At 38.7% G+C, this 25,396-nt stretch overlaps 1 long non-coding RNA gene across 1 annotated transcript; it reads right to left on the minus strand.

Annotated features, from left to right (window-relative positions):
• Window positions 1-1,004: 1,004 nt before the first annotated feature.
• On the minus strand, window positions 1,005-25,396 carry LOC144313380 (uncharacterized). Its single transcript, XR_013379038.1, has 3 exons — window positions 25,311-25,396; window positions 2,309-2,367; window positions 1,005-1,691 (listed from the first exon to the last, which is right to left on the minus strand). It is a non-coding gene; the product is annotated as an uncharacterized LOC144313380 (long non-coding RNA).

Genomic DNA, 25,396 nt, shown 5'->3' on the forward strand with positions numbered 1-25,396 from the left:
TCCAGCACGGCGCATTGTTCTCAAATTCCACCTTGCATGAGTCATTCCTTACTACCCTATTGGTTGGCAGAGAGAACTGACTTTGATTGATTCCTGTGATTCAAATGTACAGACAGCTAGACAAATAGAACGACTTTCGGACACCTGATGTCAATAGGTACAGCAGAAGAAATAGCGAAAAAAAAAAAGGAAGCCAAATGTATATTCCATATTCCGAGTTTCCCTAATTTACTGTCTGCCTTAATTCTCTCTGCTTCTACTTTCCTAGGAGAGAAGCATGCTCCTCATCTCATTTTCTTTGATCTTTAAAAGACCTAGAGGGTCAGTGTTGGCCATGAGCACCTCATGCTTCTTGTATCACAAGGATTTCAAGGAAGAGGAACTTATTCAGGACAGCAATTTGGGGAGGCAAAGCCAGTGGGATGACCCCCTGACTGCTTGCTGTCCACTTTGCTTCATCCCCTCTCACAGAGCATCCCCTCTGATCTAGGGGCCTGGCTCCTTCTCGTGCTTCCTCACTGCCTCCTTCCCATCAGAGGCCCCTGCCTATGCCAGAGCCTCCCATCCTCCCATCCCGCTTTTAGGAATATAAGCCAAATCTGCCAAGAAAATGAGTCAGTGTTGGTGGTGGGTGGCATCTTGGTTTGATCTTCTCTATCTGATGAGTGTGTTAAGGGAAATGATCACATTGTAGACAACTTGGCATAGAGCATAGCCTCCATACAAGGTAAAGGGCTCACTGCTTAGTCTCCCAGGTTCCCCAATTTCGTGTTTCCCCTTCTCTTTTTCCATTTTGTTTCTTGTGATAGCTTCGGATGCTTATCAAAGTCACGGTCACAAATTAAAAAAAAAAATTTCCAACTGAGGGTTATCGCGTCAGCCAGTTCAGTAAAATAACATGAGAAGAGAAAATGGTTTGGGTCCAATTCAAAATATCATCTGGTCTGGAATTCCTGTGAAGTGCCAAGTGTATAACAAATGTTAAATACATAAGAAATGAGGGAAGGCGCCAATCTATTAAATATGGATGCTGTACTCCTTTATTCCTCTCAGAAGAAGCTCCACATTTTGTTTGTTTGTTCATTTTCAGACATTATTTTGGGGCTCTGGCTCAATCACAGTCCCATTTCTTTACCAAAATAGCCAAGTTGTACATTCTCTACTGGCTGACTACAAGTCCAAAGTCTTCTGGAAAGTCATTATTAACCATTCTGGACTGCCTCCTTTAATGCTTCGTGTGTGTATTTTCTAAAAAAAAATAAATTACTTGGTGACATCTTCTCATACTTCATCTAACACTTCACAGGACACATAATAAACATGTTGAATAAACTCTTCAGTTAAAAGGGGTGTGTGTGTGTGTATGTGAGTAGGGTGATGTCAAGTGAAAAGAAATCTAGACCAAAGTGAAGAGAGACATATTAGAAAACACTATCACAATAAGGAGAACACATCAATCTGCAAGTGTCTCAAAATCAAACAGGCACCTGTTTTAGGGAGAGTAAGGAGGACCGTAGGACTTGGTAGGGCAGGGGATGTGGACAGCAGACCGCACAATCAGGGTGGTTTCATTGGAGATCTTTTTGTGCTCAGTTGGTTCCAGACTCTCAGGATGAGCAGTTGAGGGGGATTTCTGTGTCCTTAGTTCTTAGTCCTTGCTCACTCATGCAGGCTACCCAAAGTTTGGGGCTCTGTGGGGAGAAGAGAAACCTCTTTGCTTTGGTCAAGCCAAGTCAATGGTAAGTGACAGATGATAGTGAACCCTTGGTCAACGTGCAGTCCTATATTCTAATAAATCCATGGACATGAGCCACCAAACACACTCATCATACTGTGGATGCCACGGAAATAAATACTCTGCTTTCAAATATGACGCCAAAGCAACTGGATGAACAGATAGCATGTATTTACACGTATCAACTTGTTATTCAACCAAAGCCTGCCAAAATTTTATTTTAAAGTCCTTAATTACTGCATGTGGACAGCTTTCAATACGCTCTAATATTTTCATGAATTCTTATAAATATTTGTGAAAATCTAGTTTATATATATGTATAAAATGCATATAACTTCTTTTAGTATTATAATTATAGTGAATTTTTGTTGAAGTATCAGGAAATTTTTCTGTGTTAAACAGTGGGTAGGGAACTCTTTGAAGGAAGGAATCAGTGTCCTTATGGAAGATCATTTGAATCGTTTTCATTACTCACTACAACAGAATCAGGTACCATAAAAACATGCATTACAGAAAAGCCTGCTATTTGTTTGACTGATCGACCCTCTTCCCCTCCTGTGGGAAATAGCTGACCTTTCGAAAAACAGATTTTTCCTTTCACATTACCCAATGTTTTGAACAAGAGTTTCAGCCTGAAAAAAAAAAATAGAAAAAAAAACATATAAAACTGTATACTTTTACAGATATTTATATGTTTACCTCAAATATTATCAAGACTTAGGTGACAATTGTTCTTAAAAACCATGCAAATGTGTTCAGAAACATTAGCTTGTCTGTCTTTCTAATTATGAACTATCTTGTCTTCACTATATAGATAGAATATAGTTCATGGCACTGTTTCCTAAGTGGGGTTTCATGTTATCAAAATGTTAAAAGTGGTGTTAGTGAGATACTGAAAATAGTTTTTTTAACATTAAAAAATTATTTCATAGTAAAAGGACCCCATGGTCAAATATGCCTATTTCCTAAGCTGTGGTACCTTTTGATGCCTCATTTATACTAATGCAGATTGAGAAGTTCTAGTGTGGGGATAGATGATACAAATGTCTTGAAAATTATTTAACAATGCAGAGTATAGCAATTGTGAAAACCTTGTCATCTTTCATAATGAGCCTGAATTACTACATTTTAAAACCAGAAAAGACCAAAAATATTAAATGTAACTTTAGACTATGTCAAAACACCTTAGTAGTAGATGAGGAAGGTATAGCTTGAGTTTCAAAAATACTCAGGGAGTGTTTCTTACCAATAATGTCCCAATCAGAAGTAAGGGGCTGTGTTTTAGGAGCAGGGAATTTTTCAAATAATGGAGAGGTTTAACTGAAATGTAACAATCTACATGTTCCCTTGATCTTCAAAGAAGAGATTTTCTGGACATATTTTCTCAGCAAAGAACTTCTGGGTGTCACTTTGTGTCACACTTTCTCCTGGTTGTCACTTCTAGTGCAACTGCCACGTTGGTCCCCAAGGGAAAGGTTAATTTGAGAAAGAATTTGGATTCTTCAGTGTGTTATTTCTTCCCAGTTCTCTCCATTCTAAAACTCTCATTTTAATAAAAATAATCCAGTGTCTTTGCTGAGAGCATAGAAGCCTGCAGTGTACTTTGGAAGTGCCAAGATAAATTTGAGAAAGTACTCTAGGATATTTCCCAAACTCCTGGTAATAGCAATCAGAGTGAGACTTTCCTTGCTTTTCTGGAATTGATGGCTAGGACTAGAAGCTGGGGGTCCATGTGAAGTCTTAAGAATCCCACATGGTAAAGCAAGTCCTCCATGAGTGAGGCCACAAACCTCTTGAGAATGAACCAGCCTCCTGTTCTCAATCATCACCCCAAGGTCCATTTTATAAAAGGAGAGGGGAGAGGGGATCTTTGTTGTAGGTTTTATTTATTTATTTATTTATTTATTTATTTATTTATTTATTTATAGGTCTTTTGGCAAAAAAGAGTTAGCAAGAAGTGAGTGCTTCTTTTGCTTCCCTATAGCAAGGGAGAGGGGCTTCTAGATTCTTCCAGAGAAATTTCAGGGCCTCCTTGCCCTGGAGAGCCAGTAGTCAGCAGCCTGGCCAGCCTATCTGGACCTGAGAAAGGGAACTGTCATGGCTGGGCTGGGAGGCATAGGTGCAGCTGTGCTCTCACCTGCCGTGGCAGGGGTTCGGGGCATCGCTGCCTGTCCACACTTGCATTGTCTCACTGGAACTGCACTCAGGAGGCCCTGAGATGTACTGAGCAGCTGTGAGCCGTGCCAGCAGGAGCAGAGAGGGTACAAGAGGACATGCCAGCACCAGCCATGGGGTCCTGCAGCAGAGTCACATGAAGGCCCCCGTCGGCCCATCAGTGCTACAGGGCAGATAGCAAGTAAGAGAAGAGACTCCCCAGTGAGCAGTGAACGAAGAGACATTTGCCTTTCCTCCTCTGAACAAGCCCCTTTCGAGTCTCAACACAAGAGTTAGGCAGCTGAGTTGATAAAACAACTGTGATGTACCCACACAAATGCAGGCCTCTCAGCTTCTGAACAGGAGGGGCCCCTGCAGTAGGTGACCACACAGATGAACGTTGAGGACCTTGTGCTGAGTGAGGTGAGCCAGACACAGAAGGACAAATTCTGCATGACTCCTCCTATAGGAGGTATCTTTAAATAGTTGGACTCATAAAATCAAAGACTGGAATGGTGGTTAACAGGGGCTGGGGAGGAGGCAATGGGGAGTCATTAATCAGTAGGCAAAATGTTTCAATTAAGTAAGATGAGAAAGTTCTAGCCATCTGCTGCGTCACAGTGCACCTATAGTCAGCGGTGATGTATGGTGCCCTTAAAATTTGTTAAGAGGGTAGAGCTCACATTAAGTGTTCTTACTACAATTAAATTTTCTTTTCAAGAGGAGTTGGGGCGGGAGAGCACATATCTCATGACTCCTTTTATGGGCTGGATTGTGTCCCCTCTTAAAATTCATGTTGAAATCCTAACCCCTAGGAGTTCAAAGTGGCTTGAACTACTGTGTTTGGAGACAGTGTCTGAGGGAGTCCAGGACGTGCCACCCCAAATGTGTAGCGGTGACCTACTGGTTATTTGAGTGGGGAGGCACTTGAAACACAGCAGGTGCAGGGAGAGGCTTTCTCTGAATTCCCTTCATTGGCCTGAAGATGGATCCTCCAGAGAGACCTCAACCTCAATGTCCTTGGTCCCCTCTCTGAGAGCTTCACCAACCAGGAAGATGGACACTCATTGCACAAGAACTGAGAGGTCAACTGCGCACCCACATAGACTGTCACAAACTGTCACCCTCCCCTCTGTTCTTCTATGGACCCAGCCATCTTCCTGGACCTGATCACATCCCCCTGAGATGCCTTCACTCCCTCCAGTCACCTACAAGGATGGTATGTGAGTTTTCAGCTCTCATCTCCTTTTGGGTATTTATTTTTTGGCCTGTGATGCCCTTGCACACATAATATTAAAAATTAATAAATGTGTCTGTCTTTCTGCTGTTATCAGAAGAGGGACTGCCCTTCCATCCTAGCATGTCTTCACAGAGATCATCAGGTTGAAATGAGGCCATTAGCATGAGTCCTAATCCAGTGTGGCTGGGGAACTATCGGGAAGAGGAAATTTAGACACAAAGATATACACAGAGGGAGACCAAGTGAGGACACAGGGAAAACACTGTCATCTCTATGCCAGGGACAGAAGCTTCCGAAGGGACGAGTCCTGCCAACACCCTGACTTCCAGCCTGCAGAGCTGGGGGATCGTGTGCTTCTGTTATGTCACTTGGTCACCAGCTTTGTCATAGAAGCTCTGGCAGGTAACCCACCTTCCCTCCCCACACTCCCTGGTGTCAAGGTGGTTGGAGGGTTGGAGAGTGGGGGATGGTGGTGGTGGGAGGAAGCAGAGCACATGCCCCTCTTCCCTAAACCCTAGAACTCAGACTCCCCTATGTTAGGGGGAAGGAGGGTAGGATGACAACCAGCTGAGATGAAAATCACATATAAGATGGGAACCTGCAGGTCAACCCACTTAAAAATGACTTGAGAAGTTAAAAAAAGATGATAAAAGGGATTTAGCAAAAACACAACAGAACACCATCACCGGAAAACTCACCTTATTACCTTCTATGGTTTGAGATTGCAAAATACACCATCCACGTACGTCAACATATCAGAACAGTGAGAAACTAAGGAAAGAATGATTCCTTGAGAGCCACGGTGTGCTCGTCAGGCCTGTGGTGTCAGGAGTGCAGGGTGTTGAGAGCACTGACCTCGTCCCCATCCTGTGAGTGCTCCTGTCCCTCAAGAGAACCCACTGTAGGTCTCAGTTGAGGCTTCTGGTACATACTGAGATCTGATTTGTGTAGCTTTTGTTTTATTTCCCATACCCGGGATGCACATATCAGGCAGGCTTGCTCTTCTGATTTGTTCTCGTGGTTAGAATGGTTATGACTCAGACATTCCAGAAGGGAGAACATGGAGGCCTGGGTTGGGTTGGGGGGGGAGGGGGGCAATGTCTGTGCAGAAGGCGCTGACCTCCTTCTTTCCCTCCGTTGGCTTATACCAGCCCTTAGCCTTCTGGATAGCTTCCTCCTCAGAGGCCTCCCTCTCTGCTCTTACACCTTGACTGGCCCTAACGTGATATTAAAAATGTAGTTCAGAGCTCTATTTCCTGCTCTCAGTCACATGGTGAATTGACTGTTCAAGAACCTGTTGGTTTGGGGGTTTGGTTGTTCATTACTGTTTTTCTCCCCATCCTCTTTATATAATTAGTCCACAGGGTTTGTTCATTCCATGGCTAGTTTTTGTAACTCAACTGACTTCTTGTCAAACCGGTCAGCAGTTCTTGGTAGGAAAAGTATATATTCTCCACCTTGGGTGTGTTGACACTCCTCCCAGGGTGCGGTTCTAAGTGCTAGGGACGTTATAGGACATTGCTAATAATGCAGACTGCGATGTTTTTACTCCTCCATCTACTCCCCAGCGGAGCCTGTGCGTGTCTTTTCCCAAAATGTGGATGAGAGGGTGCTCACGGACACAGTCCTGGCTGGCGGGGCAGAGGGAACTCCGCATACCTCTTTCTGTTTGTGTCCCTGAGCAGGGCTCTCCAACCTAACTTTTTTTTTAATAGGATTTCTGCCAAATTCAACTTGTTGGAAGGAGTGGTTTACTATTCTGAGCATAAATGTTAACAAATTGTGGCGTGAAGCTACACTTTTCATGACATTTGCCAAGAACATGTTTCAACCATGAAGTCTCTCTGTCTCCACCCATGAAAGCCTCCAGGGAAAAGCCATTTCATTTCTGGAAACAATTTAGCATCAAGCATGAGGCTGCAACTGGTATCTCTTCGTTCAGCTAGTTATTTCCTTCTTTCCAATAACACAAATCCATTATTATTCTAATTTAAGAGCAAAATGAATTCTCAAGTGGTATCTGACCACTTCCAACTAAAAATATAATTCTACTCGAGCCAAATTTTAGGTCAATAAATGAAGTTCGCTGTGTTAACAATTAAAAGAAACAAAGTGGGGAGGGGAAGTATGTAATTGGATCAGGTTCAAGGCCTTTTTAAACTCGTTTGTGTTCTTAGGGCCGAGTTATAATGTCTTGGGGAAATATATAAGGTCCAAGGCAATTACTGAATTTTGTTTATAGTGGAGAATGAAAGATCCTTTTGTGAATAAATGTATTTTCAAAGAAACAGCTATTCTAAGCCTTTTAACTTGGTGTTTCTTTTAGAAAAGAGGTTTAGGATACAAGAAGCAAGAGAACCCAAATTTGACATCATTTTCTTTCTTTGCAAGAATTTCCTAAGATACTCAAGTAGATAACTACACTCTCCTCCTCCTCCTCCCCCTTCTTAACTTTCATCTCATTCCTTATTCTCCTACTACTCAAGTTTGCTCCACATCACAGACTAAAATAGGATATTTAACCGGGGAGTTCCTTTTTTTAGTTTGGAATTCAGCTGTTTTCTTTGAAAATGGGAACTGAGAAATGTATTGACAATGGACAAAAGGGAACCTTATTACCATTCCTTAAGCTTGGGATATAGATTCTCACCTTTGTACCTACATTTCTAGTCATCTGCTTCCCTTGATCAAGAGCTCTTATTATTCAGGTACATGTCTTCGGTGACTTGAGTCTGAAGTCACGATTTTACAATAGCATCGGTCCCAGGGCTCAGCTAATGGTTCCCAGATTGTGCATCTTAGCGGATACATCAAAGATGAGAAAGTCATCTCTCTGGGCATAGGCAATTTTTCCCACCTAAATCCTGTTTGGAATTCCAGTATTCACAGCAAGATGGTGTTCCTCTCCATTCCTATTTACTTCCTACACTCTTATCCACAGCCAAGAAAATCGAAAGGATAGTATTTGTATAGTTATTTATAAAAACAGCACAGTGTTCCCTGAAAGCGCCACCCTACCCCCAGCTTATTATTTTGATGCTCTTCTTTTTAAAGCCTTGAAAAGAAAAAAAAAACTGTCTAATTTGAGGCTCCTGCTGGAAATGACACAAGTCTTTTGGACTGGCCCCCCTCCCACCCATGCCTTTCCTTCGGGCTTCCTGAGGGTGATGTCATCTGGACACATGGAAACTTATTGTTCCAAGGACACTCTCTGAAGTGTCCTTTGTTGGGATGCCCAGGCCCATGGTTCACAAGCCAAGGGGATTGGGTGGTGATGGCATTCTGTGGTTGGACCCGCTTCCCCGGCTGAACAGGATCGCACAGAAACATCTCCACGGGATGCTGTCGCTCAGGAGCCACATGCATGACATTCAGCCACTGGGTTTTTGTCTGGTTCCATTCCCATAAATGTTACACTGACCAATATTATGACAAATACCATTTTTTCCCCTCCCTCGACCACCGCCTCCCACGGCCCCATGCCAGCTTGCCACATGCTGGCTCAGCTGCCTGAATGTTCAAATGCTCAGAGGACAAAGGGAGTCTGTGTGGCACACACGTAGCTCAACTCCCTTCCTCCCCAGACTTACTACACCATTGCCCTGTAGATGCTGTCCTGCCTTAGAGCTACTTCTGCTATTTACTTTTTTTTTTTGTAATTTTTTTTTTTGAAAGAGATCATCTATTTCTTAGAAAATTCTCCTTAGGTCAAGAAAGATTGTCTGTCCTCTGAGACTTGCCTTTTAGCAGAGGCCACAGGAAAGAGAAGAGCCTGTAGATTTTAAGTGTAAGAACTGCAAATGGAAATATTTTTTACTTCCCGCATATTACACTAGAAGTAGCGACAGGCCTCAAGGGACAGGAGTTAGTGTCCCACGGCCAGGTTCAAAGAGGCTGAGTGGTCTCCCCCACCTAACCCGTAGCTCAGAACACCCAAACAATACAAGGGCTAGCAGACTCTTTAGCTGTAAAGGGATTTTCATTGTTTCTCATAATAATTCTTTTTGTTTTTATTCTTTCAACTGGAAAATTAGTCCCATTGAAAATTTTCAATCATTACGCATAAAAAGATGTTTAGCAAGAACTGTTCAGCACTTGGAAGCTGTGAAAATCTACTTGCACTCTCAAAACATCTGTAACCCCCAGTGGAGTTTTGGCTCTCACTCCTCTACTTGCCTTCCAGTAAAAACACAGGAGAATGGCAGTTTCCCATCGACGCTGCCGTGCAAAGACATAATCTTGGGAAGAAATGAGTAAACACATCACTGAACAGCAGCATGAAAGGAGAGACACAATTGCCTGGTTGTTTCAGTAAAAAAACAAAACAAAACAAAAACAAACAAAAAAACAAAAACAAAAACACAGGGAATTAGCTGACTGCTTGTGTAGATTTGGATTTATGCACCTCTGCCCCACCCCCATGCACACTAATAAATATCTTTAAGAATAAAATCATTATCTCTGTTCTTATAGGGGAAAAAAATGCTAGGCTCAGAGAAGTGAATAGCTTCTCCAAGGTCATGTAGATTTATACAAGTATCGGGATATTTATATTATATTTATATTATCTCCAGATAGCCTGAGATAGTGTATGTGGATGGGAAGAACAGAGGGAGGACTCATCACAGGTTTTGCACTAAGTAAGACTGACGACAGTCTGCTCTGACACAGTGACTATTAGTCTTTAGATTTACAGATCAGTGAATTAGCTAGAAAAAAAAAATCCATGTAATAATGTTTGTCATATTTAAAGTCCTATTTTTCTAGATATTTTAATGTGACCACATATTAATTTTATGTTTTAAAAATATTTCAAGACATAACTTGTGGTTAGGTAATGAATATTAATTTTACATCAATTACATAATAAGGTGATTCTGAAGTAAAGCCAAAATGTAGAAAACCTTCACTCTATCACATAGTGAAGTTGAAGCTAATATCTTGTTAAACTTGTACAAGGATGAGTGACAAAAGGGTTTTAAATGGCCAATTGCAGGTTGATGGCATAGGTTTGAAATTCTTTCAATAATCTCTGAACAAGAATGAATATTGATGTTTCGTCAGATGGTTTTGCACGCTCTGACCGAAGCCAATTAATGCTTCAGAACTCAACAAACAATGAAATTGTTTGCAAACACCATTGCAAGAGAAGACTGTCTATGTCTTAGACTCTGTGTATGCCTAAAGATTCAATTATTAAAAAGGGGGAATGCTTAGCGGACATTCAAAATATGCACTGTGGTGACATTGGGAATCCATAATGAAGCAAATCTGAGGTGCAAGTCATGAAAGAACCATACGTCGTTGGGATGTGGTCTGGGATTGCCTAGGAGCTGAGACCTGTGTACTATGAAGCACGTTCAGCTTAAGCCCCCAACAGATTTCCAGACAATTCCCTTTCTCATCTTCTTTCTCTCCTGGACCATTCTCCTGCAACCTGCTTCTTCCACTCAGGAGAATGATCCAAGGATCGAGTTCCACTTGTAGTGGAGAGCAAGAGAGGACACACACATTAATTAAGGATTCCCTTTTTAACAGGCATTTTATATATATTATCCTATTTAGCAACAAATCAGATCCACAATAACGGATAATGTAATAATCTCCCCCCTTTTATGCGTGGCCCAGGCAAGGCTGATGTCACTTAAGTAAATACTAGAGAAAGCCTTTAAAACATACTTGTGTTTTTTTGTTTGTTTGTTTGTTTTTTCTCTCCAGTGCTTAACCTCTTTCCACCGCATCACCCAATTTGACATAAATCATACAGGATTGTTTAGGACCACATGGAGAGAGCAGTATTTGACCAAAGGGAAACCATTGCTCAGAATAAAAATTCAGTCTTTGGGACAACAATCTGTTTTGGGAGAACTTGGATGGTCAGAGGTTAAAGCTTTTTCCAACTAATCATTTGGCCACTGTCTCCTTTTATATGCTGTCATTCTTAAAATGTGTGTGCGCTGAAACTCCTTTACGCTCTTTAAATTTATAGACGACCTCAGAGAGGCTTTGTTGGTATGATTTGTATCTATCAATATGTACTGTATTAGAAATTAAAACAGAATTTTAGAAATATATTGTAATGTGAATATTGTATATTGTAATCCATTTAAAAATTACCATAATAAACTAATTACAGGTTAACATAAATCACATTTTAGTCTGTTTTCTAAGATACAAAAACAAATGCAGTAAGAAGAGTGGCACTATCTGAAGTCTGTGAATTTCTTGAGTGATAGCAGATAGCTGGATTTTCCTACCTGCTTCAGCATTCCACCTGTAGAATACATTCTTTTCATTGGAGTATATGAAGAAAATTCTGCCCCCAGAGACATGTAGTTGGAAATGCAAGAAGTATTTTAATAACTAATCTATATATTTGTGAATATTCTTCTTTGATATTACACCAAAGTTTCACAAGTGGTCATTTCTTAGCGATTAGTTCTGATGCAGAAATAGAAGCCATAATGGGATGGACTTTTCACCCTCTTTATGTGAAAATCCCCTAGAACTTGATTGTGCGATAGCCTGCTTTACTCATTTATAAGGTATTGGCTCACTGGCTTACAAGGGTTTTCCCAGTGATGAAATAATCCTGTTAGTCATTCTCCAAGTAAAAGTGGTGTCTCTCGGAAGAAGTGCCCACTGAGCTGGCCACTCAGTTGCACAGGTGACCTGCCTCGTGACAACCATTATATTTTGACACAGCAGGAGTGCTTTATATGCGTTTCCTAACTTTTAGTCCCAGATAATGAAAAGACATACTCAAGAATGAAGGTTTAATTAACTCAATATTTTGTTCTGATTCATCAGGAGCATTCTGAAACACAACTGGCTTTTTCTACTTCTATGAGTACACCAGTGGAGAGAATACAATGACCACCCAAAGAATTCAATGCACTGTCTTGATTTTATTCTCCACTGGCGTTGAATTTTAGCGAACATTTGTAAAACCACTGTGGCAAGGACTCAATGTCTGTTCTTTAAAAATTTACTTATTTTATTTTTTTATGAGGGAATGAATACAAAATACTTAGGTGTGTACTTCAGCCAATGATCTCACAAGTGTTACTATGGGATCTCAAGAAAAAAAAAATTATAAGCGGCAAATAAAAGGACACAAATGTAAAATACTTGAAAGTTGGTCCTGTGTAATCATTCAAGTTCCTTTTGATAATATTCAGGAAATATCTGGGATCAAAAGTAGCACATTTCATGCTTTTCATTTGTTTTATATGCATTCCGTTTCCCACCCCCTACTTCTGCTCTTGGTTGTGTGGGTTGAAGTACTTTTCCTACTTATTCCGTGAAATGTTTTGAACATTGAGTGAATGCAGAGCCACAAAAGCACTCTTGCAACATATCTTTGGATCCGTTTACTGAATCCAAAATATTATATGATTTTAGACAATGGTAATAATGAAGAATAGTGTTAAAATGATGAAATTGGGGAAAAGAACTCATAAAAGATAAGGCGTTTGAACTTTTTGAGACTTAAGATACTAGCAAAGTCAAAGACGTGTGATCATAAGTAGCAATGTAGGATCTGGATTTTAGGGGTGGTTGCACCCAGGTGATATCGGCAAGGGAGGACTTAAGTTGACGCAACCTTGACAGATTTAGGATAGCAGTCATGGAGAGATGATCATATGATCCAATGTGTTTTTCATGATGCTTCCCTTCTTGGTAGTGTGGGTAACAGATGAAAGACATTTGGTAAAAGGCAATAAAGAAAATATATTCCATACATGAAAGGATGGAGACACGGTAAATGAAAAATATTAAAGTATTTTAACTTAGGAAGAAAATTATTATTGTGACCACTGGAAAACAGAAACACTACAATAATAGCCTTTCTAGATGAAGTAATAACTGGTACCTTTAGGGTGTTTGATTTATGGGACTGCACTACACACATCTGGGCTCTGATGGGGTTTTTGGTAGGCTAGAAGAAGAAACAGAAGTAGTAGTTCCTAGTCACAGACGACGGACGCCCCCAGAAGACAAATGGGAAATCGTGTGTCTTTTTGAGCAAACACCTTCACTTGCTCACTAGCAAATGAGAAGTGCATTCCATCCCTGTTCTCGACCCCTGCACATAACAGCAACAATAATTTCAAGATGCAAGGCTTCACACTGCGGGATCTTAATCCATGTTTGTTGTTAGCCGATTGTGTTCCCTCACTGGATGGAGAGCGCTCTGATTAGCATAACACTCCACAGCATGTCTTCAGCTTCAGATCACTGTCAGGTTCAGAATAATCATAGCAGCTATTTTTAAAATGCTGTAATTAAAAATAGTCTTGCAGTTGGACTACTGATTGTCCTAATGCCTCTTCCTTTTAGACATTCATCAATATTGCTGTTTAGATTACATACATAGTGCATTTATGATTATGATATTTAAAATATCTCATATTTATCATTTTGTAGGCATTAGGCACTGGGCTGAAGACTTTAAGGCCATTGTCTTATATGACTTTCATGAAAAGCCTAGGAGTTTGCAGAGGAGGACATTTGTAATGTGGAGGTTAAATAACTTGTCTGACATATCACAGAACTGTGTTCAGGTTTCTGATCCCAACAACTGTGTGTGCCCTTCTAGAGAGGATATTTATGCTATTTGTAACAAGGCATGTGTGCAAAATGCAGATGATGTAATGTCTAAACCTCAAGAACATGGCATATATATTTTCACATTCTTTTAAATAAAGTTAAATAATTATATATATTCAATGAGTTAGATCAGTATAGTCCACAATAAAAAGAGACCATATTTAAATAATTGTTGAGGACCTACTCTATGTCAGGCACTGTGGAAGTGACTTTGCCTCTTTCATGTCACTTAATACATGTGCAGTGGAGATCTTTGTCATTCTTTTCTGAACAGGAAAATCTACACTCAAGTGCTCACAGCAGAGCCAGAGTTTGAACACAGATGCGTTGACACCAAGTCTCTGTCATGTAAATGATATTAGTATAAGCCATTTTAGGAACTGGCTTTATTTCTATAACCATCTTCATCATCTTTAAAAAGTGCTACCATTAGGGTTGGCTTTATACATTATCACAAAAATTAATAAAAGAGTTTATTAATAAGAAAGACAACTGGGAAGATCTGAAGCTTCATAAGGTGCAGGCACATGGGACATAATAGGGATTCTCTTCTGAATTTGCCCATTTGGCCTTTGCCAACTTTCTGCAAATGATCCATGTTCTTTGGGGGCAAGAGAGAAAGAAAGAGAGATTTAACAGTTAAGTTAATGATCACCGTGTCTCCAGAACAAGCACTCCTCATAATGACCCTCTGGAGTAGAAAAAATAATTCTGTCCAATTTACAGTGGAGGAAAATTAAACACGTTAAAATCAGGAACTCACTGGGCACTCCATCAATGAGGAAGTCATTCATCATGGTGAATCAGGCCAGAAAATGTACATCTTGATTTTGCTTAAGACAAGATTTACATTTTATTTGCCAGGACATAGGAAGTTATTGTTAAATATTGAAAATAAGCAAGTGAAGTACACTGAGTTTTTCAGGGAGAAAGCAAAGAGTGGGAAATAGAAATCTCTCTTCATTGGTTAAAATAATGAGTTGTGCTTGTATTTATAGAAATTAGCCTCTAGAGCTTTCTACTGGGATATCTTCCTCTTCTCTACAAGGAATGGAATGGTTGAGAAATTGGAGAAAATGCTGTCATACAAAAGATTCAGCCACAGTTCTAAATTTCTAAGAAAATTTTGAAAAAAAAAATGTAGATGGTAGCATTGGCAGAGGCTTTCCAGGCTTGCTCATAATGTCATTCATTCTTTTGATGCAATTTTTTATACCATACATCAGTTCTTTGTTAACAGCGCCCTGAATTCCAAGTAGATTAGAGAAGTACATTATGTACAGTTTTGCTTCATATACTCAATACATTATTTATACTTCTATTTTCAGAACATAAATTATTTGCATTTTGATACATTCTTTCATCTACCCTAAAAATGCTTGTGGACTCAAGTGTACTCTTAGACAAGGGGGCTTGTCCACTCTACTCCATTCTGGACATCTGCACAGAAATCTCTTCTTACCTTGTGTTAATTAGGAAATATGTATTGTCTTTCTTAACACTTGGATCTTCAAGACCATGGATTTTTTTTAAGATTTTATTTATTTGGGGGAGAGAGAGAGAGAGAGAGCACATGCATGAGAGGTGGTGGGGGGAGGTGTGCAAGGAGAGAGAGAAGACTTCCTACTGAGCGGGTATCTTGATGCAGGACTCGATCCCAGGACCCTGGAATCATGATCTGAGTCAAAGGCAGATGCTTAACCAAATGAGCCATCCAGGTATTCCAAGACCATGGATTTTTAAAAATCCTCATGTAGGGAAGCCAGGGTGGCTCAGCAGTTTGGCACCTGCCTTTGGCCCAGGGCGCGATCCTGGAAACCCAGGATCAAGTCCCATGTCAGGCTCCCTGCATGAGCCTGCTTCTCTCTCTGCCTGTGTCTCTGCCTCTCTCTCTCCCTCTCTCTCTCTATCATGAATAAATAAATAAAAATCTTAAAAAAATCCTCATGTAGTCCTGTGCTGTATGCAGCTCACCATAAACCTCACACTGAGGAAGATGGTTTTAAGGGAATCACAGGAGAACAGAATTAAATTTTAGTGATTTAGGTCCCATTACTTGCACACTTAATCATTCTGCAGGTGGTGGTATGAGAATCAAGGGGCAGAGTTAACAAGGAAGCGGATCAGATCTTTATCCCTATAGAACCTTATATCCCATCAATGAACGCAAACTTCCTAACGTCTAACTACAAATTTACTTGCTTGTGATTGCTGTGAGTTTTCTAGAAAGATGAAGCTTACTTCATGAGTGTATATCAGGGAGCATGGGGAAGTTGTTGACTATGAGTCACAAATGTGACAATTGATCTGAGATCTGAAATAAGAGTAGCTGTAAAAAACATGGAAGAGTGTGAAGGTGGTGTTCTAAATTGGAGAAATGGCCTGTATGAGGGCTGTAAATGCTGGAATTGTATAGTGTTTTTAAAGCAAAGAAAAGAAATCTGGTTTGGGATTCTGCTAGGGACCGAATGTTCATCTTCTCTTAAATCTGTATGTTGAAGTCTAACCCCCAGTAGGATGGTGTTTGGATGTGAGGCCTTTAGAAGGTATGAGGTCATGAGGGTGGGGCCCCCACAAATTTATTAGTGCCCTTATAAAAGAGACCCCTAGGAAGCCTAGTGCCCTTATAAAAGAGACCCCTAGGAAGCCTCTCTCCCTTTCCCCCATGTGGCGACACAGCTAGAAGATGTGGCCTGTGAACCAGGAAGAAGGTCCTCACCAGACAAGAGACCTGCTGGTGACTTAGTCTTGGACTTGCAGGCTCCAGAAATGTAAGAAATATATCTATTCTTTATAAACCTCCAGTCTATGGTCCTTTGTTGAAACAGTTAAAATAGACTAAGACAAAGGTCAAACCACAGAGAGGAAACTCCAGTTTTGTTACAACAGCTAGAACACCAGTTACATTTTGGGGGTATTTTTGTCTTTATCTAACAAGAGGTGAGTACTCATTGTGCTTTCTCAGCTGGAGAGGGACATGGTTTGATTTTTGTTTTTTAAAGGTCACCCTGGCTATAATTGGAGAATGGATTAGTGGGAGGCAAGAGTGAATATAAGGATACATGTTAGAATGTGGTTGAGAAGGGACAGCTAAGAGAGATGGCTTGAGTGATAGTGGACATATTTGGAAATTACCAATGAGATGATGCTGACAAGCCATGGTGGGCATATACACGGGAGTGAGAATGTGGGATTTGCAGAGATGACTCCCAGATAAGTGGATTGTTATATGAGAATTGGGTGAATACTGGCGCCAATCACTAGACTAAAATGGGGCAGGGGGTTTAATTCAGGAGAAATGTAAGGAAGATCTAATGAATGAGCTATAGATGAATCTGATATACTTTAAAAAATGTATCAGGTAAAATGAGTCCAGAACAGTGGAATTAGATTACTTCTGAGTGTCAACAAAATTAGAGGTTACTTCTACTTCATAGATCCATAACCTCGTATCAATGAAACATTTATGCCAATGTTGTTAATAAAAGATAAAAGTAAGCTTAGGGATAGGCCCAATAATTTTAAAATGCTCCTTCTTCATTAAATGAGTCTGAATGGCCATATTAGTTGGTTTTAAACGATATTCATAATACAAGTTACTGTTTTTAAATAAAAGAGACTAATGTGTCCGTTTCATAAATTATCATTTGATGAAGTGGAATTCTGTTATGAGGATTTCCCCCAGATAGATATATTGACTTCGAAGAGAGAGTCTGCAGATATAATCAGTGAAGATAAAGTCATTAAGATGGACCCCAATGTAGTATGACCTGTGTCCTTATGCAAAGGAGAAATGACCCATGAAGACAGACATACAGGCAGAGTGCCATGTGACTAGGGAGGCAGAGACTAGAGCAACGCTGTAAGTCAAGATGGACAAGCATCTCTGAAGCTGTAAGTTGCAAGCAGGGACCCTATTTGGTCTCACAGGAAGCACAAGACTTAGATTCTGGGACTGTGAGAGAGTAAATTCTCTTGTTTTAAGCCACCCAGTCTGTGACCATTTGTTTGGCAGCCCTAGGAAACTGAGACAAAATCTATCAATGTTATCAATCTTACAAGGGATTTTTGGCTTTATTCTTTACTTCAGGTACCCCAAAAGGCATCATGAAAGAAAACAAAAAAAGGCATAGCTCAGTAAAGTCTCAAACAAGAAAAAAGGAAAGAAAGAGAAGGGATGGAAAGGGGAGTGAAGGAAAGACTACGTAGCTCCATTCTTGAACCTTGGCACTCAAACTAGGTTGAACCTGTTTGAAGCGACTTGCCATCAGTGAATTTTTCCCTTATCCTCCCTCCGTGAGTCAGAGAGATCCTCAGAAAAAATAAGATATTTTAAATATCCTGAAAGTCGTAATTTGCTTCCTTTGGAAGTAGCATCCGAAGACTTCAGAGCACAGTATGATTGACTGAAGATCCAGCCATCTATTTAATTCAAATGATTGCCCTTCTAAAGAAAAATATCACTGATAAGAAAGGAAGTCATATCAATTCAATAAAATACTCAAACATTTTTGAGAGAATCAGTGCCATTTTAACAAGAGTCTACATTTTACTTAGGAAGTAGAAAATAGTAGAAAATACACATTTTTTTTTTTATTTTAAAGAGTATCTAAACTGAAGTTGGTCTTAGGATTTTCCGTTCCTAAAATGCTCACACTTAAAACTATTAACTAAACATGATGGGCTGTTTAAAGAGCCGACTGTTTCTCTTGAACTAAAGGCTAGTATATGAATGAAAAATAATTATGAGAATTTTGTGTTCTGTCTCCAGAGGCATCAAATAGTGTGCTTTATATTACATGTTAAATTATTCCATTTAAAATGAACTAAATATAGCTATTACTAAAAATGAAATCAGTACTGGGCATATTTATTATCTAAATCATTCTCTAAACCAAATCAGTTATTTGCTGTGCTTTAGATTCCTAACCGCCTGCATGAAACCATGCCCGGTTCTTCCAGTAGTAAGCTCTTTCTAGGAGGGAAGTGCTGTCTCTTTAACTCTTCTCCATTCTAAATCTTCATTTATTATTTATGAAGTATCAAGTGTAAAATTTAGTAGGGCAACCTGAACCAAAATGTGCAATTCATTTGCATGAAAGTAGGCTCTTTTGTAACTTTATCTCTTCTGAGAAAATTATAGGAAACAAAAACAAAACAAAGCAAAAATCTCTTAGAAATGAAGTACCTGACACATTACATATATTGAAGCTATAAGGCCTGATGACTTATGATTTTTCATCCTCAACAATGGTTTTCACCAGAATGCTACTAGACTTGGAAGGGATGGTTAACAGAGCAGACACTCATGTTTAATGGCAGCATGCTACTAATTCATTTCAGAATAAATTCAGATTTGCTAACAAGAGGAAAGAACACAACAAGAAGACATTTTCCAAGTCATCTCTCTTCTAAAATCATCCATTTTCAATATAAGCTCAAAAGCTCACACAAAATCTGTGTAAGTCCCAAAGGGTCTATCAGTATAAAAGCTGACATATTGTAATAAAAATATAAATGTTTCACCATAAGCCTACAGTGCTTTCAAATATGGGACTCTGCATTCTCACCCAAATTGATACAATAGATAAGCCAAAGCAAGTAAAAAATTGTTTAATGTGTATAATTACTCCTCATTTTAGTAGGTTGTTCTAATTTGTAGTTTAAAAGGAGGGACAAATGAAAATAATTACAACTGCAACAATTGCATTAAGGTGCAACCATTGAAATGCTATCAGTGCTGGACTGCTGATACCCATTTCTAAAACACAGGCCTTGATTAATAGGACACATTATGCTAATGATAATGCTGAAAAAGGCTCTATTGACCTTAGGAAAAAGCATTTAATGACCATGTTGGGCGAATGAGGTTGCCCTAAGATCAGTTCCAGAGGTAAGTCAGCAACACAGTTGTCAGGGAATCTCCTAACATGTAAATACAGTCTATTTATAAACCACATGAACTCACATCTTACAGAATCCAAGATGCTGGACCAGTGAGAACAAATATTTGTTTGTAAAACTCATAAATGGGGCAGCCCAGGTGGCTCAGCGGTTTAGTGCTGCCTTCAGCCCAGGGTGTGATCCTGGGGACCCGGATTGAGTCCCGCATCGGGCTCCCCACACGGAGCCTACTTTTCCCTCTGCCTCTCTCTCTCTCTCTCTGAGTCTAAATAAATAAAACCTTTAAAAAATAAAAAAAAAACCCTCATAAATGGAGGCAATATCATCAAATGATAGGCTTTGGTTAGATGTGAGAAATTAAAAGAATAAATTTAATTTTAAATTGGAGGACTGATTCCACTTTTGGCAAAGACAGAGTAACAGGGACCAAATTTACTTTCCTTTGTGAAACAACTAAAGGACTGAACAAAATATACAAACATTGGACATCAGAAAATAAAGTGATCCTTGAAAAGGAGAAAAAGTCAGATAAGCCCTATGGTCCCTCTAGGTTTCTTCATGGGTGAGCATCTGGGCCAAAATCTGAGGGAGGAAGACCGACTCAAGCATTGCATGGTGATTTCCCTGGGTGGAGGAGACAGCGCTGAGATACCAGGGAGGTTAATGTGAGTCTGTGAGGCAGAGTATGGAGGGGGGACAGCAGCCTGTAAAGAGAGTCCATGGATCTGCAGAGGCCCACTTGAATGTCCAGCTGAGTCATTATGAGCTCACACATGTAGAAAAGTACACGAAGGGAGGAGAGGAAATAATCTGAGAGCTCTCACAGGGCCAGGAATGGTCTGTATTTCCACCAGCAAGACTGGGAAACTCTATAATCCATGGGCATCAGATAGAGTTTTCAAATTTTCATTGCTCAGTAATGGAGTAAAATTACACTGTTGATTGCCTAACACTTTAGAGGAAGACCTCAAAAGGATCCAACTCTTTTAGTGTGACTTACCTGCATGCCAGAACAAAGGTTGAGAATATTATAGGAATAATGTAAGAGCTTGGATCCAACCAAGTAAACTTCACATTGCCTGTCATTCAATCCAGATACTGGACAAAGAAGCAGGAAAATGTGACTCTAGATGAGGAGGGAAATCCATCAGTAGAAATAGATGCAGAAATGACACCAATGATAGAACTGGTGGACAAGGATATTAAAATAATATACAACCATAATTATCTTCCATATGTTCAAGAGTATCGAGAAAAGATTGAGAATGCTAACTGGAGACACAAAAATATAAAAGAGAACCACGTTGATCATCTGGAGATTAAAATGACGAGTTCAGCATTACTCTGAAACTGAAGACCTTATAAGGAAAGAAAAGTACTGACCTACATCCCTCGTCAACACTGATGCAAGAATTATTAATTAAGTGTTAGAAAATTGAGTCCAACAGTAAGATCAAGTGGACCTATCCTAGGAGTTCAATTTGGTTGAATAAATCCATCCATATAAATCACAATATCACAGATTAAAAAGACAAACCATAAACAGGATCATTTCAATAGATGCAAAATTTAGTTTTCATTCCCGATAAAAATTTTCAGCAAACTAGCACTAGGAAGGAATTTCTTCACACTAATGAGGGAATCCATGAAGTGTCTAAAGCTGATATTGTACTTAACTGCAAAAGACTGAATCCCTAAGAACAGGAACAAATCCTAAGAAGAGGATTCTTGCTTCCCCCCAGTTCTACTCAACATTGTGCTGCTGGTCTTCATATTAGGCAAGGAAGAATAAAAAGCAACCAGATTGGAAATAAAGACTGTCTTCCTTTATAGGTAAATCATGATCATCTACATAGAAAATCTTATGAAATCTACAATAGATTTGGCAATGATACGATACCAAAGGCACACACAACAAAAGAATAAATACATGAACTAGACTTCATGAAAATTAAAAATTTTTTAAATAAATGATTGTTGAGTTTTAGGAATTCTCTGTATATTCTGGATGTTAATTCCTTATCATGTATATGACTTGCAAATATTTCCTCTCAGCCATGTGTTGCCTTTTCACTCTTAGATAGTGTCCTTTGGTGCACAAAAGTTTTAAATTTTCATGAAATCTAATTTGTCTATTTATTCTTTTGTTGTGTGTACACCTGAAAATAATATTATACTGTATGTTAGCTAATGAATTTAAATAAAAACTTTTTTGAAAAAACCTCAACAATCCAAAACAACCCAATTCAAAAATGAGTAAAGGACTTTGATAGGTATTTCTCCAAAGAAGATAGATGGCCAATAAGGACATGAAAAGAAGCTCAACATCACTAACCATTAAGGAAGTGTGAATCAAAACCACAGAAAGATACCACTGCATGCCCACTAGGATTGCTACTATAGAAACCCCAGAAAATTACAAGTGTTGATGAAGATGTGGAAAATTGGAACTCTTGTGAACTATCGGTGGGAATGTAAAATGGCGCAGCCACTATGGAAATACTATAATCGTTCTCCAAAAAGTTAAAAATAGAATTACCATATGGGCCAGAAATTCTCCTTCTGCATATATACTCAAAACAACTAAAAGCAGGGTCTTATGGAGATATTTATACCCCATGTTCACAGCAGCATTATTCACAGTAGCTAAAATGTGGAAGCAACCCAAGTGTCCCCCACAGATGGATGAATAAACAAATGTGGTCTAGCCATACAATAAATATTTATTCAGCATTACAAGGGAAGGAAATTCTGACTCATGCTACAACATGAATGAACCTGGAGGACATTGTATTAAATGAAATAAAGCAGTCACAAAAAGACAAATACTGCTTGAACCCACTTACATGAAGTAATTAGAGTAGTCAGCATCATAGAGACAGAAAATACAATGGTGGATGGCAGGAGGTAGGGAGAGAGAAGAATGGGAAGTCTTTGTTTAATGGGTGTAAAGATTCAGTTTTACAAGACAAGAAGAGAGCTATGGAGATGGATGGTGGTGATGGTTGCACAATGTATGAATGCACTCGATACTAGTGAACCATAAACTCAGAAGTGGTTAGGATGGTAAATTTCATGTTATACATGTTTTACTGCAATAAAAACCTGGACAAATTATATTTCTGTATACTAGAAATAAACATTCAAAAAATAGAAATTTAAAAAACAATGCCATAGTAGAATAAAAAATATGAAAAAATATGAAACTTAGAGATATATGTATATATCTAATAAAATATATACAAGTTCTGTACCCTGTGACAAAGTATTACTGAAACAAACTAAAGAAGACATAAGTAAATGGAGAGATAGACTCTATTCATAGATCGAAAGATTCAGAATTGTTAACATAGCAATCCTCCACAAATTCATCTTTAGATTCAGCGGAATTTCAAGCAAGATCCCTGTAGGCTTTTTTTTTTTTTTAATGGAAAGCTGATTTTAAAATTTATGTGAAATTTCAAAGATATACAATAGCCAAAACAACTTTGAAAAAGAAGAAAAATAAAAGACTTATAATACCTGACTTTGAAAATTATTCTACAGCCACAGTAATCAAGATAGTATGGTTTTGACATCAATAAGCTAACAAATTGATCAATCAGAACACAGAGTTCACAAGAGACTCACACACTTATGCTCAATCAAATTTTCACAAAGGTACAAAGGCAATTTAGTGGGGAAAGGGTAATTTTTTTTAAACAAATGGTATTCTAGTAACTATATATTCATATGGAAAGAAAAGAAAGAAAAAAAGATTAACTCAGAATGTGCCTAGGTCTAAATGTAAACTTAAAATCATAAAATTTCTAGACTGTAACAAAGGAGAAAAATTTTATTTCCTTGAGTTAGGCACAGATTTATTAGTTAGGAAACGAAAACACAATCCACATCCCCCTCTCCCACCGCATACACACAAATAAAAAAATGGTGTTAGACTCGAGTGAAATTAAGAACTTATGCTTTTTGAAAGATACTGTTAAGATGGCAAATAAGCACATGAAAAGATGCTCAGCACTAAATAGTCACTATTTAGTAAAATGAAAACTGAAACCACAATGAGACACCACTATATATATACCCATTAGAATGTCTAATGTCAGAAAAAGTAGACTTCCAAATATTGTCAGGGATGTGGAGCAACTAATAAATTGCTGATGAGCATATAAAATGGTGCTGCTACTCTGGGTAACATTTTGGCAGTTTCTTAACTTAAATATTTACCTACTCTATGATTTGTAGGTATTCAGTCAAAAAGAAATTAAAGTATATACTTAAGAGATTTGTACATGAACTGATATAACATTTTTATTTGAAACAGCCAAAAACTATAAACAACCAAAGCCCCTTAATAGAAGAATAGATAACCACATTGTAATAACTCTTTTTCAGTGAATATTATTCAGCAATAAGAACACATGAACTACTGATACATATCAAAATGGATAAACCTCAATATAACTATTGAATGAAGGAAACCCACCTGCCCCCCCACCACAGAGTTATATATTCTGTGATTCCTTTTATACAAAATTGTATAAAATTCTGATGAATGTAAAATAATCTTTACTGAAAGAAAACAGACCAGCTGTTGCCTGGGTATGAGGCATTGGTGGGAGGAAAGGAGTGATTCCAGAGGGCACAGGAGATTATGGGGGTGATACGTATGTTTATTACTTGATTGTGAACATGGGCTCATGGATTTATTCTTATGTCAAAACCCATCAAACTGCAAACTTGAAATACATGCGATATATTTTAGGTTAATTATACTAAAAAATAACACACAATTAGAAAATAAATTAGATAAAACTAAACAAGAAAAATAGACATTTAACATCCGATTGCTTATATAATGCATACGTGCAGGCTTATATCTTTACCCACACTTATTATATCATTACACCCTCACATGCAAATAAAGAGTTCTCTTTGCTGAAGGTCCTTTTTTGAATGAACAAATAGCAGGGAGTGGTTGCTTTTAGTTTTGCTTTTTCTAGCTACTTGATTCAATCTAATCATTCATAAAATTAGGAGGAAGGTTAGTTGAGTTCTGAAGCCACTTCTAGATCTGAATTCCATGTGTCAGACTGCTTAACACAATAGCTCATTTTAGAAATATTGAAGAATGACAGTGATAAAACATAGGCATCTTCATGTTTATTCAATTGTTCATTCAATATGTAGGTTTGTTCAGTTTATGAGGATGAATGGCATGTAGCTCTAATATCAGCAAATACATATGCCAGCTGAGGAGTGGATTTATTGGATAATTGCAGCTACTCTAAAAAATTAACTCCCAATTTTAGTGGCTTCACATGATTGAATTTTGTTTCTTGCACATGACAGACCAGTGTGTATGTTGGTTAGGTGTCTGCTGATCCGGAGACCTTGAGGCCTCTGGATTCCTTCACTTACCTTCTCTTGACAGAAGGAGCCATGAAAGATGGTGGGAGGGGGATTTTTAAATGAAGGAACTTTCTATCTTTAGTTTTGGAATTCTGCTTTTGAACACTGGCTTTATGATTTCATATCCTTTATTTAAAGAGAATAGTATGGGGAAGGTCTTTATTAGCCAAACATTCATACTCCAGGTCTCTAGAAATTCACAGAAATTTTTGTGAGATGTAATACTATTTGCCACAGAGTCAGATTTCACCATACCACTCTGATTTCTCATTTTGTAGAGCTGGGAATTGCATTTGCCCTTATACCCATCTTCTTGTGCACTGAATTCTCAAAGTAACTCT

This window comes from Canis aureus, chromosome 5, assembly GCF_053574225.1.
Source record: "Canis aureus isolate CA01 chromosome 5, VMU_Caureus_v.1.0, whole genome shotgun sequence".
Taxonomy (NCBI): Eukaryota; Metazoa; Chordata; class Mammalia; order Carnivora; family Canidae; genus Canis; species Canis aureus.